This window comes from Tamandua tetradactyla, chromosome 2 (assembly GCF_023851605.1).
Source record: "Tamandua tetradactyla isolate mTamTet1 chromosome 2, mTamTet1.pri, whole genome shotgun sequence".
Classification (NCBI taxonomy): Eukaryota; Metazoa; Chordata; class Mammalia; order Pilosa; family Myrmecophagidae; genus Tamandua; species Tamandua tetradactyla.
The window spans coordinates 127,908,427-127,922,692 of record NC_135328.1 but is presented as its reverse complement, the minus strand read 5'-3'; the positions used below and the strand labels follow the sequence as shown (position 1 = coordinate 127,922,692).

Here is a 14,266-nt window from a genome sequence, read left to right as displayed (position 1 = left end):
TGCCCCAGGCAAGGTCAGAATTAAGCTTTTCTGAGAGACAAATAACCAGTCAGATGAAAGGAGCTAATTCCCTAAAAGCTGTACCTTCTCCAAGAGAACAGTGGGGCCAAGCTCAAGTGGACTTCCTCTTGCAAGAAATTCAGGCCCTAGGTACTGTAAAACTGAAGCAATTTGTGCCAACCTACAACTTCCCCTCTGTCTCCCCTATGCCTCCAGCAGGGAGAGTCTGTTGAAATTAAAGGCATTACATCACTTTGTACTGGTGGGAAGCCACAGGTAGACAAGTGCTATGAACCGGACAGGATAGGAAAAACACAGAGTCTACAGGCTTCATCAGAAAGTCTGTCAACCTACTGGGTCATACCATAGATTTTTCCAGTCCAGTCTGGGAAAATCTGACTGGGGTCTATAATATCTGAGTAGACCCTCCACACAAAAAGGTTTCATATAGGCAGAGGAAAAAACAGAAAAACAAAAACTGAAAAATTCTGATCAAACAGAACCTATGCTAGAGGTCTAGAATAAGCTGAACTTAATGTCAAAGAACAGATAGAGAAAAAAGCCACCCAGCAAGAAAATCCTAGCAAAAAGTGTGAAAAAAATCTCCAGAATAAATTAATTAAGGAAATCAAATGCCTAGATGTCAGCAAAATATAATGAGTCATACTAGGAAAAATGAATATATGGCCCAGTCAAAGGAAAAATCCAACAATGAATTCAGGATGTTCAAACAGACAATGAAAATCTCATCAAAAAATCAAATCAATGACTTGAGAGAGTATATAAAGGAGGTATTGAATGAACAAAAAGAAGAAACAGAAAATTTTAAAAAATCACAAAATTTATGGGAATGAAAGGTACAGTAGAAGAGACAAAAATGGAAAACTTCAATGATAGATTTGAAAAGGAAAAGAAAAGATTAGTGAACTGGAGGACTGGACATCTGAAATTTGATGCATAAAAGAAAATATAGGGAAAATAATGAAAAGTATGAGCAGAGTCTCAGGGAATTGAATGACAACATGAAACATATGAATACATGTGTTATGGGTGTCCCAGAAGGAGAAGAGAAGGGAAAAGGAAGAGAAAGACTAATGGAGGAAGTTATCACTGAAAATTTCCCATCTCTTATGAAAGATATAAAATTACAGATCCAAGAAGTGCAAACCAAATTGATCCAAATAGGCATACTCCAAGACACTTACTGTTCAGACTGTCAGTTGTCAAAGAGAATGAGAGAATTTTGAAAACAGTAAGATAAAAACAATCCATCATATCCAAGGGATACCAAAAAAGACTGTATGTGGATTTATCAACAGAAACCATGGAGGTGAGAAGGCAGTGGTTTGATATATTAAAGATGCTAAAAGAGAAAAAGTGCCAACCAAGGATTTTATATCCAGAAAAATTGTCCTTCAAAATTGAGTGGGAAACTAAAACATTTTGTTGCAAATAATCACAGAAAGAATTTTTGACAAACAGACCAGCTCTGCAAGAAATACTAAAGGGAGCACTACAGGCAGATAGGAAAAGAGGTGTGGAGAAGAGTGCAGAAATGAAAATTTTTAGTAAAGGCAAAAAAAGAAAAAAATTAGATATGACATACAAAATCCAAAAGGTAAAATGGTGAAAGCACTGCTTTTACAGTAATAACACTAAATGTTAATGAATTAAACTCCCCAGTCAAAAGACATAACCTGACATAATGGATTAAAAAACAAGATCCATTTATATGCTGTCTATAAGAGACTTATTTTAGACCCAAGGACAAAAATAGGTTGAAACCAAAAAGTCTAGAGAAGATATTTCATGCAAACATCAGAAAAGAGCAGGAATAGCTATACTAATATCTAACAAATTAGACTTCACATGTAAAACAATTAAAAGAGACAAAGAAGTACACTATGTATTAATAAAAGAAATAATTCAACAAGAAGACATAACAATCATAAATATTTGTGCACCAGACCAGAGTGTTTCAAAATACATCAGGGAAATACTGAGAACACAGAAGAGAGAAATAGACACCTCTCCCATAATAGTTGGAGATTTCAACTCCACTACATTCATCAATGAATAGAACATCTAGGCAAAGGATCAATAAAGAAACAGAGTTTGAATAATACAGTATGAGGTAGACTTAACTAACATTTACAGAGCAATACACTTCACAACAGCAGGATACACCTTTTTATGAAATGCTCATGGATCACTCTCAAGGACAGACCATATACTGGGTCGAAAAGCAAGTCTCAATAAACTTAAAAAAGATTAAAATCATAGAAACACTTTCTCAAATCATAAAAGAATGAAGTTGGAAATCAATAACAGGCAGAGGGCCAGAAAGTTCATAAATATTGGGGGCTAAACAACACACTCTTAAACAACCAGTGGGTCAAGGAATAAAATTACAAGAGAAACCAGTAAATATTTTGAGGCAAATGAAAATGAAAATACAACCTATCAAAATTTATGGGATGCAACAAAGACAGTGCTAATAGGGAAATTTATTGCCTTAAATGTCTGTATCATAAAAGAAGAAAGAGCAAAAATAAAACAATTAATTGTTCACGGGAAGAACTAGAGAAAGAACAGCTAACTAACCCTAAAGCAAACAAAGGGAAAGAAATAATGAAGATTAGCGCAAAACTAAATGAAATTCCAAACATGAAAACAAAGAAAATCAACAAAAACAGAAATTTATCCTTTGAGAAAATGTACCCTTAGCAAGGTTGTCAAAAAAAGAAAGAGAGAGGTTGGAAATAGATTAAATAAAAAATGGAAGAGGAGCCATAACCACTGACCCTGCAGAAATAAAGGAGAAGATGAGAGCAACTATGTGTTAATAAACTAGACAGCATAGATAAAATGCAAAACTTCCTAGAAAGGCATGAACAACAAACATTGACTCAAGAAGAAATAGAAGACATCAACAAACCTCTCACAAGTAAAGAGATTGGATCACTCATCAAGAAGCTCCCAGAAAAGAAAAGTCCAGGACCAGTTGACTTCACATGTGAATTCTATCAAGCATTCAAGAAAGAATTACTACCAATTCTATTCAAACAGTTCAAAAAAGTTGAAGAGGATGGAAGGGTACCTAAATCATTCTATGGAGCCAACATTTCCCTCATACCAAGGCCAGACAAAGATACTACAAGAAAAGAAAATTACAGATCAATTTCTCTAGTGAGTATAGATGCAAATATCATCAAGAAAATTATTGGAAATTGAATTCAGCAGCACATTAAAAGAATTATCCACTATGACGAAGTGAGATTTATTCCAGGTATGCAAGGATGGTTCAACATAAGAAAATCAAATAATGTGATAGACCATATCAATAAATCAAAGCAGAAAAACCACATGATCATCTCAATTGATTCAGAAAAGGCATTTGACAAAATTCAACATCCTTTCTTGATGAAAACACTGCAAAGGACAGGAATAGAAGGGAACTTCCTCAATATGTTAAAAGGAATATAGGAAATCCACAGCTAGTATCATCCTCAATGGGGAAAGACTGAAAGCTTTCCACCTAAGATCAGGAACAAGACCAGAATGTCAACTGTCACCATTGTTATTTAACATTGTGTTGGAAGTTCTCTAGCCAGAGAAATTAGACAAGAAAAAGAAATAAAAGACACATAAATTGGAAAGGAAGAAGGAAAACTCTCACTGTTTACACATGATATACTATATGTCAAGTCCCTGAAAAATCCACAGAAAAGCTTCTAGAGCTAATAAATGAGTACAGCAAAGGGGCAGGGTAGAAGATCAACACTCAAAAATCAGTAGTGTTTCTATACACTAATAATGAACTATTTGAGGAGGAATTCAAGGAAAAACTCCATTTACAATTGCAACCAAAAGAATAAAATATTTAGGAATAAATTTAACTGAGGATACAAAAGACCTATACACAAAAAACTACAAGAAATTGCTAAAAGAAATCATGGAAGATCTAAATGAATGGAAGGGATACTGTGTTCATGGATTGGAAGACTAAATATAGTTAAGATGTCAAATTTCTATGTAAATTGATTGTAGACTCAATACAGGGCCAATTAAAATCCCCAAAACTTACTTTGCAGAAATAGAAAAAACAATAACCAATTTTATTTGGAAGGACAGGTTGCCCTGAATAGCTAAAACTCTCTTGAGAAGGAAAAATGGAGTGGGAGGCTTCACATTACCTAACTTTAAAGCATATTATGAAGCCATAGTGGTCAAAACATCATGGTACTGGCATAAAGATAGATATACTGACCAATGGAACTGAATAGAGTGTTCAAATATAGAGCCTCTCATCTGTGGACAATTGATATTTGATAAGGCAGTCAAGCCAACTTGCCTGGGACAGAGCAGCCTTTTCAATAAATGGTCCTTAGAGAACTGGATAGCCATATGAAAGAGGATCTATATCTCACACATTATACAAAATTTAACTCAAAATGGATCAAAGACCTAAATATTAGATGTAAGAACATAAAACTTTTAGAAGAAAGTGTAGAGAAATATCTTATAAAATTTGTAATACAGGCAGCTTCCTAGATCTTACACCCAAAGCATTAGCATTGAATAAAGAGATAGATAAATGGAAACTCCTCAAAATTAAACACTTTTATCCATCAAAGAACTTTTTAAGAAAGTAAAAACACAGCCTACACAATGGGAGACAATATTTGGAAACCATATATGAGATAAGAGTTTAGTATCAAGAATATATAAAGAGATTCTACAATGCAACAACAAAAAAACAACAACCCAATTTAAAATGGGCAAAAGACATGAACAGACACTTCTCAGAAGAGGAAATACAAATGGCTAAAAGGCATATGAAAAGATGTTTAACTTCATGAGCTATTAGGGAAATGGGAATCAAAACTACAATAAGATATCATCTCACACCCACTAGAATGGTTATTATGGAAAAAAAAACAGAAAATGACAAGTGCTGGAGAAAATGTGGAGAAAGAGGCACATTTACCCACTGTTGGTGGGAATGTAAATTGGTACAACTGCTGTGGAAGACAGTTTGGCATTTCCTCAGGAAGCTAAATATAGAATTGCCATATGATCCAGCAATTCTGTTGTTTGGTTTCTATTCAGAGGACATGAAGGCAAGGACACACAGGGGCATTTGCACAGCAGTGATTATATCAGCATTAATTACAATTGCCAAGAGATGGAAACAGCCCAAATGTCCATCAATGGATGAGTGGCTAAACAAGCAGTGGTATATACATACAATGAAATATTACCAGCTATAAGAATAAAGTCCTGAACATGTAATATCATGGATGGATCTTGAGGATTATGCTGTGTGAAATTAGTCAGAAACAAAAGGATAAATATTGTATAATCTCAGTGGTATGAACTGTGCTGGTTTGAAAGGATGTATGCCCCCTAGAAAAGACATGTTTTAATCAAAATCCCATTTCATAAAAGTAGACTAATCCCTATTCAATACTGTATATTTGAAACTGTAATCAGATCATCTCCCTGGATTATGTGATTTAGTCAAGAGTGGTTGTTAAACTGGATTAAGTGATGATATGTCTCCACCCATTTGGGTGGGTCTTGAGAAGTTTCTGGAGTCCTATAAAAGAGGAAACACTTTGGAGAATGGGAGATTCAGAGAGCAGAGCAGAACGACATAGCCACAAGAAGCAGAGTCCACCAGCCAGCGACCTTTGGAGATGAAGAAGGAAAACACCTCCCAGGGAGCTCCATGAAACCAGAAGCTAGGAGAAAAAGCTGGCAAATGATGCCAGCTCTTCATGTGCCCTTCCAGCTGAGAGAGAAGCCCTGACTGTGTTCACCATGTGCCTTCTCATTTGAGAGAGAAACCCTGAACTTCATTGGCCTTCTTGAACCAAGGCAACTCTCCCTGAATTCCTTTGATTGGACATTTCTATAGAATTGCTTTAATTGGGACATTTTCTCAGCCTTAGAACTGTAAGCTAGCAATTTATTAAATTCTCCTTTTTAAAAGCCATTGTTTCTGTACATTGCATTCTGGCAGTTAGCAAGCTAGAAAATGAACTAACATTAATGAATGAACTCTGGGAATTGAAATTAAGAACACATGTTATTAAGAGATAGAAATAGGGTATAGAATGGGGAATTGTGCTGAAGAATACAGATTGTGCAACAAGACTGATGGTAGAAATTCAGAAATAGATAGCACAATACTACCTGATTGTAGCACAATAATGTAAGTACACTGAATGAAACTGAATGTGAGTATGATAGAGGGAGAAGGGCCGGGGGCACAGACAAAATCAGAAGGAAAGATAGAGGATAAGGACTGAGATTGTATAATTTAGGAGTGTCTAGATTGTACAATGATGGTGATTAAATGTACAAATTAAAAATGTTTCCTGCATGAGGAAGAACAAAGGGATATCAGCATTGTAGGGTTTCGAAAATAGATGGTATATGGGAAAAAGTACAGTCAATGCAAATTAAGGCCTATAGTCAATGGTAATATTGTAATATGCTTCCAATGAATGCAACAAATGCATTATGCCAAAACTAAATGTCAATGGGTAGGGGGATTGGGAAGGGGGTATGGATTCTTTGTGGAAGAAAAGGAAATGTCTTCAGATGGAGTATGTTGTTAAAGGCATGTCTGTACCCTTAGGCTGGGTTGCATTATGTGTGAATAAAACTACTTAATGAAAAAAAATAGAAAAGAAAACCACAGAACATGATATCATAAAGATTAGCCTTCTCGATTAATGATACTGGCTCATATTGGCAATATTAATATTGGGTACTGCTCTAGTTTGCTAGCTGCTGGAATGCAACACACCAGAGATGGATTGGCTTTTAATAAAAGGGAATTTATTTTATTAGTTCTTCAGGGAAAAGGCAGCTAACTTTCCACCGAGGCTCTTTCTTATGTGGGAAGGCACAGGATGGTCTCTGCTGGCCTTCTCTCTTGGCCTCTAGGTTCCAACAACTTAACCTGGGGTGATTTCTTTCTGTATCTCCAAGGGCTTAGGCTGAGCTGCCAGTGCTGAGATGAGATATGCTCAGCTGCCTGGGCTGTGCTATGTTGTGCTCTCTCATTTAAGCACCAGCCAATTAAGTCAAACATCATTCATTGCAGCAAGCACACCTCCTAGCCGACTGCAGATGTAATTAGCAACAGATGAGGTTCACGTATCATTGGCTCATGTCCACAGCAACAAAACTAGGTGCCTTCACCTGGCCAAGTTGACAACTGAATCTAATGACCACAGGTACTTACCCTCATTTCTTGCAAGCAAATACATATGTAAAAGAAAAGATAAAAGAGCCCTTATTTATAAATTGTTTCCTTGACCGCAAAGCACTATAAGAAATAAAAGGCCACAACTATAATTAATAACTAAATCTTTTCTTTATATTTCTATTTGATTCTTTTGAGTTAATTTCTTCTTATTTCACATAGTTAGTATTTCCTCTTTTTCCTTCGGTGTATTTGTCAATACATTATTATTGTCTTTGTTTTACTATTTTGATCCAGACTTTTGCTTTCCATGTCAACTACTGTCCCATCACTGTTCCTCTTTGAAATAGTTGTGCTGTTCCGTAGTTTCATATCTTAGCCCCTGAGCTCACCCCCCATCCCCCAGTGGCATCACTTACTCTCTAAGTGTCTGGTGTCAGTGAGTGGTAAATTCTTGAATAGGGGAGGGAGTAGTGTTTGGGTTCTGCAGCATGCCAGGTCTTCATGAGTCTGCATGTTTTCATACATGGGGTCTTATACATTAAAGAACACTAAGGAACTATTGAGATATGGGCTTTATTATACTCAAGAACAGGGGATTTGTGTTTAAATTGGAATCCACTCATCCTGAGGGCTTGGTGAAGGGAGGGTAAATCATGGCCTTGGCACATCAATCCCAGCCTCTTTTCCCTGATTCCTGAATGAACAGTGCTTTAGTACTGCTTTGACTAAGTGTCAAAGGCCTTGGCCTTTTCCACAATTGCTGATGTTAAGGCAAGAGTAGGTCAATGATATTCAAAGAGCAGTGGTTGAGGAGAGCCCAGCAAAGTCCTGAAAACAAATTCTTAGCCTTCCTTCTCATGGCTTCAGGAAAGGCACCTCCTCCCCACACAGCACACAGATATACACATACATGGACCCCATACACAAATACTCATGCACACATTCAAATGCAAACATGCACACACATGCACACTCTCATATATGCATGCATACACACCTGCACATCCCAGGCTAAATGAGCCTACTTTCCTCCCCAATGCTTCTCATTATTGAAGCTTAATGAGCATAACTGCAGAACTATTAAAAATATTATTTCCTCTCAATTTTTTCAAGTACATACTACATGGGATAGAGGCAGCAGTCATTGTTAATTAGCATCTTGGTAGGGAGTGGGCCATCTTTGGTGTGTTTTCAACTGGTTTTAATCTCTCTGATATTTGCTTCATTCTTCACAAATGCTGGGATCCTGCAATGAGTGACTTCTGAGTTCTGCCATTGTAGAACATCAAATTGACTCTATAGAATTTTCTTTATTCTAAATAGCAGGCTTTGTTCACCCTGGTTACCCAACCTGTCACCAAAAATTATGTTTTAAGGCCCAGCTCTGCTTGGGCCCCTTCCAAACTTAAGCATCTTCCAATGAATCATTGAATCCATTCTAAGTCTACAGTGCATTTAAATCCATGATTCCTCAGCTTCCTATTCAGAATCATTGCCTAATTTCCTCTTCATCTCCAGATTTCAACTTCAAGTTTCATCACAAAACTTTTCCTGTGATGCTGTCATACAAGTTTCAAAGCAGCTCTTCCAAACCCACTTTTTATTTGGGCTTCTAGACTCAAATGAAGTCCCTACTTACCTAAAGCATTTGCATTCCAACTCTTCTTCACTTATGCACATATCTGGGAAGAATTTTTTTTTGACAGGAACTCCTTGTGCCAAAGAGCATAGTTAGAAATAATAAGGACTTCCCAAGCTAGTCCTAAAATGATATGGAAGTTTAGGTATTCCATCACACTGCATCACTTGATGCTCAATCCATGGCCAGACCCAGCTCAAGACTACAAGATTAGTGTGTTATGGCTTATAGGCCCCTGTGAATGGAATCAGAGTTTTGGGTCCTGATTTGGCTTTTCACTGTAATGCTTAATTGGAAATAAAGGACTGAAAAGTGAAGAGAGACTATGGGGCATTTTACACTAAGCTCTGCCAAAAGTTAATTGACACTGGCTCTGCCCTATGGATTCTTGTCTCCTTTCCTATGAGTATTAGTAACACAGATTGTTTCCCTGGTGTCACAGAAACATGAATTGTCTAAAGTGGCTGCTCTGGGTCTCCCTCATCCTGAGTGCCTCTGTATATTATTTCTATGCAAGTGTAGAACATGGATACGGATGGAAGGGTCTCCAAGGCACTTGGTCTAATTAGACATATATATTGGAATTGTCATTAATAATGATGTGCTGCATAAAGAGATGTTACAAAACCATGAATACTGTAGGCACTGAATAATAAATATTAACTTAGAAATTGCACACAGAAAAACACATCATGCACAAAACTATTCTCGAAGTGTGTTCCAGTAGTCAATTCCATAAAAAAAGCTGGGGAGATGGGGTGAACTTTAGAGGACTATACTGATGAAGTCATAGGGTTTTGAACCCTGCACACAGGAATCCTGCCCATCACTGACCATCGCAGGCTTTATGGAGCTGGATACTGGTTAGAACTAGTGTGTAGGATGTGCCTGAAGCTTGCACAGAAGGAAGACTCCAGGACTTCAAAAGTCAGCAATAGAGATGGGAGAGAACAGAGGGGAGAAAGAACATCACATTAACCACCACAATGCTGATTCTTTGAGTGCAAATCATATTCTACACCAAAAGTGCCAGAACCATAAAAAGATCCCAGACAGTGGAAATATTTTTATTGGTGGATGGGGAAAATGGGACTTAGAGACAAATGGATACACCAATGTTTACACAGTGAGTGAGTAATTTAATGGTCCCTCTCCTAGACCTTCTCATAAAAACCAAGGTTAAATGCAAAATAGGAAAGCCATTCTCCTTTATCTACCCCAAAGGAGGTTGTGTTAATATCTATATTATACAGAGGTATATGGGGAATATGAGGAGATGGGTAAGAAAGTCCAACAACTCTGGCTCCATCTATACCATGTCCAGGAGTGAGGTCATATGGCACAAATCACAGATGTCAGATAATTTCCTGGATCTTCTGGGACTGTTAAGTGACTATGGGTATTTACCCACTTTGGTTTTGATTCTCAATAACTAGCAGTGTTAATTTCTAAATGCTAGGAGAACACCACAAAACAATATCTACAAGTATGTTCACAGAATACTTATAGTCAAAGACTGGAAAAAAGCCAGATGTGATGGTTAAATTCACATGGTTAGGTTATGTCCAAATTGGGGTCAAGCAAGAAATACCTGATTGTTACTGTGTTGAAATTTGGTGGATTTAGTTCATTGGCCAGTTGGTTGGATCTACACCTGTTTACACCTAAAATCAATAAGGTAATTACCTTCATCAATGAGAGAAGTCTCTCCCAATTCTTTGAAGGAATTAAAGGGAGAAGTCATGATTTCAGCAGTCAGAGAGAAGAATTTCTATATTTACTTCACCTGGCCAACTTTTCCTGGGAATCACTCAAACCTACACTGGTACTACAGCTTGAGGCTGTCTCTATAGTATTGGGTTTACAATTCTCACAGTTGCATTAGGCAATGACCATAAAAAAGCTCATAATATTTATATTGTTCTGTATGGAGGTTACTGTTTCCCTGGCAAATACTGACTAATACCAATTTGGTTCTAAGAGTGGTATTGAGAAACAGAATCTTGTGCGTGATTTCTGAGTTAAGAACTGAGTCTCTAATATGATTAGAATAAAAGGCCCTGGTGATTCTATTTCCAATGATCAAGATGACACTCATAGTCCATGGTGTGAACTGGCAATAGAGGTATGCAAAATATCACCATTGGGTATTGCTACTCAAATATTTACAAAAGGCCAGGTTCTGGATGATAGCATATTTAATATCTTAATCATTTTGTGGAGTTAAAATGTATAATGGTGTTGTTGTGTTGCCCCTAAATATCTTAAATATGGTTGTGAAAAAAAGTGGTGAGGTCAAGGTTTCAAATGACCAGCTCAAACATGGGATGAAGGACATGAAAATTTCTACATGTGGCTTGAAAGAAACTCATTTCTTGTAACTGCAGCATTGGAATTTCTGAAACCCTGATCCAAAGTTTTATTCATTGAGTGGATAAATCACAGCATAAACTGAGTTCTCAACCATGCAGGGTATTTGCTGTGAGGGTGTTGGTTAGATAGGAAACAGGATCATGAAGATTGGACTGTGGTCATATAAGGTGATAATGATGAATGTGAAGACATTGAGAACTTATATTCTGCTGAATCCTCTTTTCCAGATAAAGCTTTGATGGTCTGCTTTGAAGAATCAGATATCTGACTTCCATGAGAAGAGATGTAACTGCCTCCACAGAAACAACCCTTACACCTATCTGCAGTGAATAAGTCTGTTTCATGAGCTGAGACTTTTTAAAAAGTGCCCTGAAGTAGTTGACTTGTAAAGCACTCCTAATTTCTCTCATGAAGTGGTCCTGCTTCCCCTCCTTACTTTGAGAACCATAACTAGACAGAAGCCCCAACAAAAGTGTCACCAAAAAGGTGAGCCCATAGCAAGTCCATGAGGAGCTGTACTACACTTCCTCTAAAAACTGAATGAGTTTTACAATATATATAGACATAAATCAGATGAGTATTTGTGGGAGTGAATATTGAGTGTGTGAGATAGTGGTGGAGGTAACATAAAGATGGCTCAGGCTAAATACTGATAGGGGCCCACTTGGCAGATATTCAGGATTCAATATTGTAGCCTGAAAGTTTAGAAAGGACTCTTATTCACTTGAGTGACTGACTGTAGCATGGACTCAAAAGTGGCATACATAGACTGAAGTCAAATTGCCAGAACTTCCCTGATACAGTGCAGATGAGAGGATCTAAAGACTTAGAGAGACTGGAATGTTAGAGTAGATTTAACACATAAGACTTGCTAAACACACCCCAGGAATTTCCAGAGGAAAGACAGAGCCTTCATCAGGTCTGTGAGGCATAAATTGGGGAGAATAGCTCCATCATCCCTAGAGAACTGTGGTTGCTCTTCTCTGTAGATCCCATATTGTTGTGATCTCTGCTGCCCATGGACTTGGATCTACTTGGCATTATCCAGCTGATACATCATTATTGCCAAATACAAGATGAGCATGACCACCATAATAGGCAGCAGAGACAAAGTGGTAATCAGAATAATCTGACTCCAAGCAGAAACATATGATATTGGTTTCTTGATCATGAGGTACAAGACGCGATATAGACAGTCCATCTACTAAGGTTTTACTTGATGGATATAAGTAGAAGAATTAAAGATCAAGTGAACAAAAGTCTAACTTGACTAACAGAAACAGAAAGTCACAGACTCTTAATCAATTCTGAGATTTCAGACAATTTACAGATCCAGAAATCCTTGAATGTGGGAAGGCCAACTCCCTTTGGGAAGGGCACCGCTACACTGCCAAAAGTGTACACTGTTAATTTTCTTCCTAGTTTCCCCCAAAGGGAATAATGGCCTTTTATCAAGGTGATTATAGGTTGGGGAAAAGAAAATGATAAAACATCTCAGTGCACTTTTCCTCCTCCTCTAAATCCAGTAATGTTGCACTCCTCTGACCATTCTTCTCTAATTATATCACCTTCCACCCTAATCTCAGCTGGGCAAATTTATGTTAAGGAATATTCTGATTAGGCAGGTACTACCTGGAAATTAAGGGTAGTCTCTACATTCCAGGGTCCTTGACAAAATCACACCTGCAAAGTTACTCTTTCCATATTAGGCAGTGCTTCCCAGATTCTCGGGATGAGGATGAGGGCATCATTGAGGAGCCATTATTGTGCCTATTACAGAAACACACCTATGAGTGAGTGGATGGGGGCTGTATGAAAATACTTCACATTTTAAGATAATGCAAGTTGTTTACTAAAATGGTTGTGTCTCTTTATACTTATGACACCAATGAATAATATGTCTTATTAATGTAAACACTTTTGCTAATGTCAGAATTCTTATCTTTTCCCAAGAAAATCAGTTTGAATTGGATGTTTAATATCATTTTTATCTGCATTTCTTTCTGCATTTCCTTGATGATAGTAATGTGGAGCATGTATCAAATATTTTAGCCATATGATTTACCCTTGTTTAGTACATCTACTCTGTTTCTTTTTACATTGTTGATTACATGTGCCTTTTGTATGTGTTGATACAAATCCTACATTAATTATGTATTGAAAATATATATTAATAAATAGAAATTCTTAATTTTAAAGCATTTAAACTTATTCATTTTTACAATTCTTAATCTGAAATCTTTCTTTACATGGAGGTATGAAATTAGAGTTAAAAAATTCATTTCAAACATTTAAATTTCTAATCCATTTGGCTTATCACAGGAAATGTTTGCCAAATCCTTCTATAAAACCTTAGAGGTCTGCAGGAAACTCTTCCATTTGGGCTTGCCAAAGAGTCTAAGGAGATGTTTCTAGCACAGATACCTCTCACACAAAGATCTTTGGAAATTTAAGACCTAGATGGGAGCTGCTTTCATCCTAAAGCTTGGACATTCTTCAGAGACCTCTTTTGTTCTGTCTCCCAACTTTCAAGTCATCCAAAAACTAGGGTAGAGCTGCATTCTCAAATGTGGTATATGCTGCTTCCAAAGTCCAAAAAGGTTCACCAAGATTGTAACTCTTTCTTATCAGTAGGAATTTAAACCTTAATATCTAATGAGATATCTAATGTCCAAACTTACTTAGATTGTGTCTCTTTTAGTGTCTCCATGCCCACGTTGGTGTAGTCAGTGGATCCACAAATCCATGCAGTATCAGAATCTCTTGGGAAGCTTTTAAAAGTTCTACATTTTAGATGTATTGAATCAAAATCTCTAGTAAATGCTATCAAATCTGCTCTTTTTAATAGTTCCCAATTAATATTGATGCAGTCAGTACAGTTTGATTTGGATACTATGGACACTGTCTGTGTGATAACTTCATTTGTGTATTGCCTACTAAAAATCCAAGAGAATAGAATTTAGTACTATATGTAATGGGACTAAAAAATTTAAATTCAACTTTGACATATACACACACCCCCTGTCAAA

At 36.9% G+C, this 14,266-nt stretch overlaps 1 pseudogene across 1 annotated transcript in view; it reads left to right on the top strand.

Moving 5' to 3' along the window:
* Positions 1–11,614, top strand: part of LOC143673836 (uncharacterized) — a 72,862-nt pseudogene extending 61,248 nt beyond the window's left edge. The window contains exon 5 of the transcript XR_013170688.1: positions 11,465–11,614. The product of XR_013170688.1 is annotated as an uncharacterized LOC143673836 (transcript). The remainder of the gene's footprint in view (positions 1–11,464) is intronic.
* Positions 11,615–14,266: the final 2,652 nt, after the last annotated feature.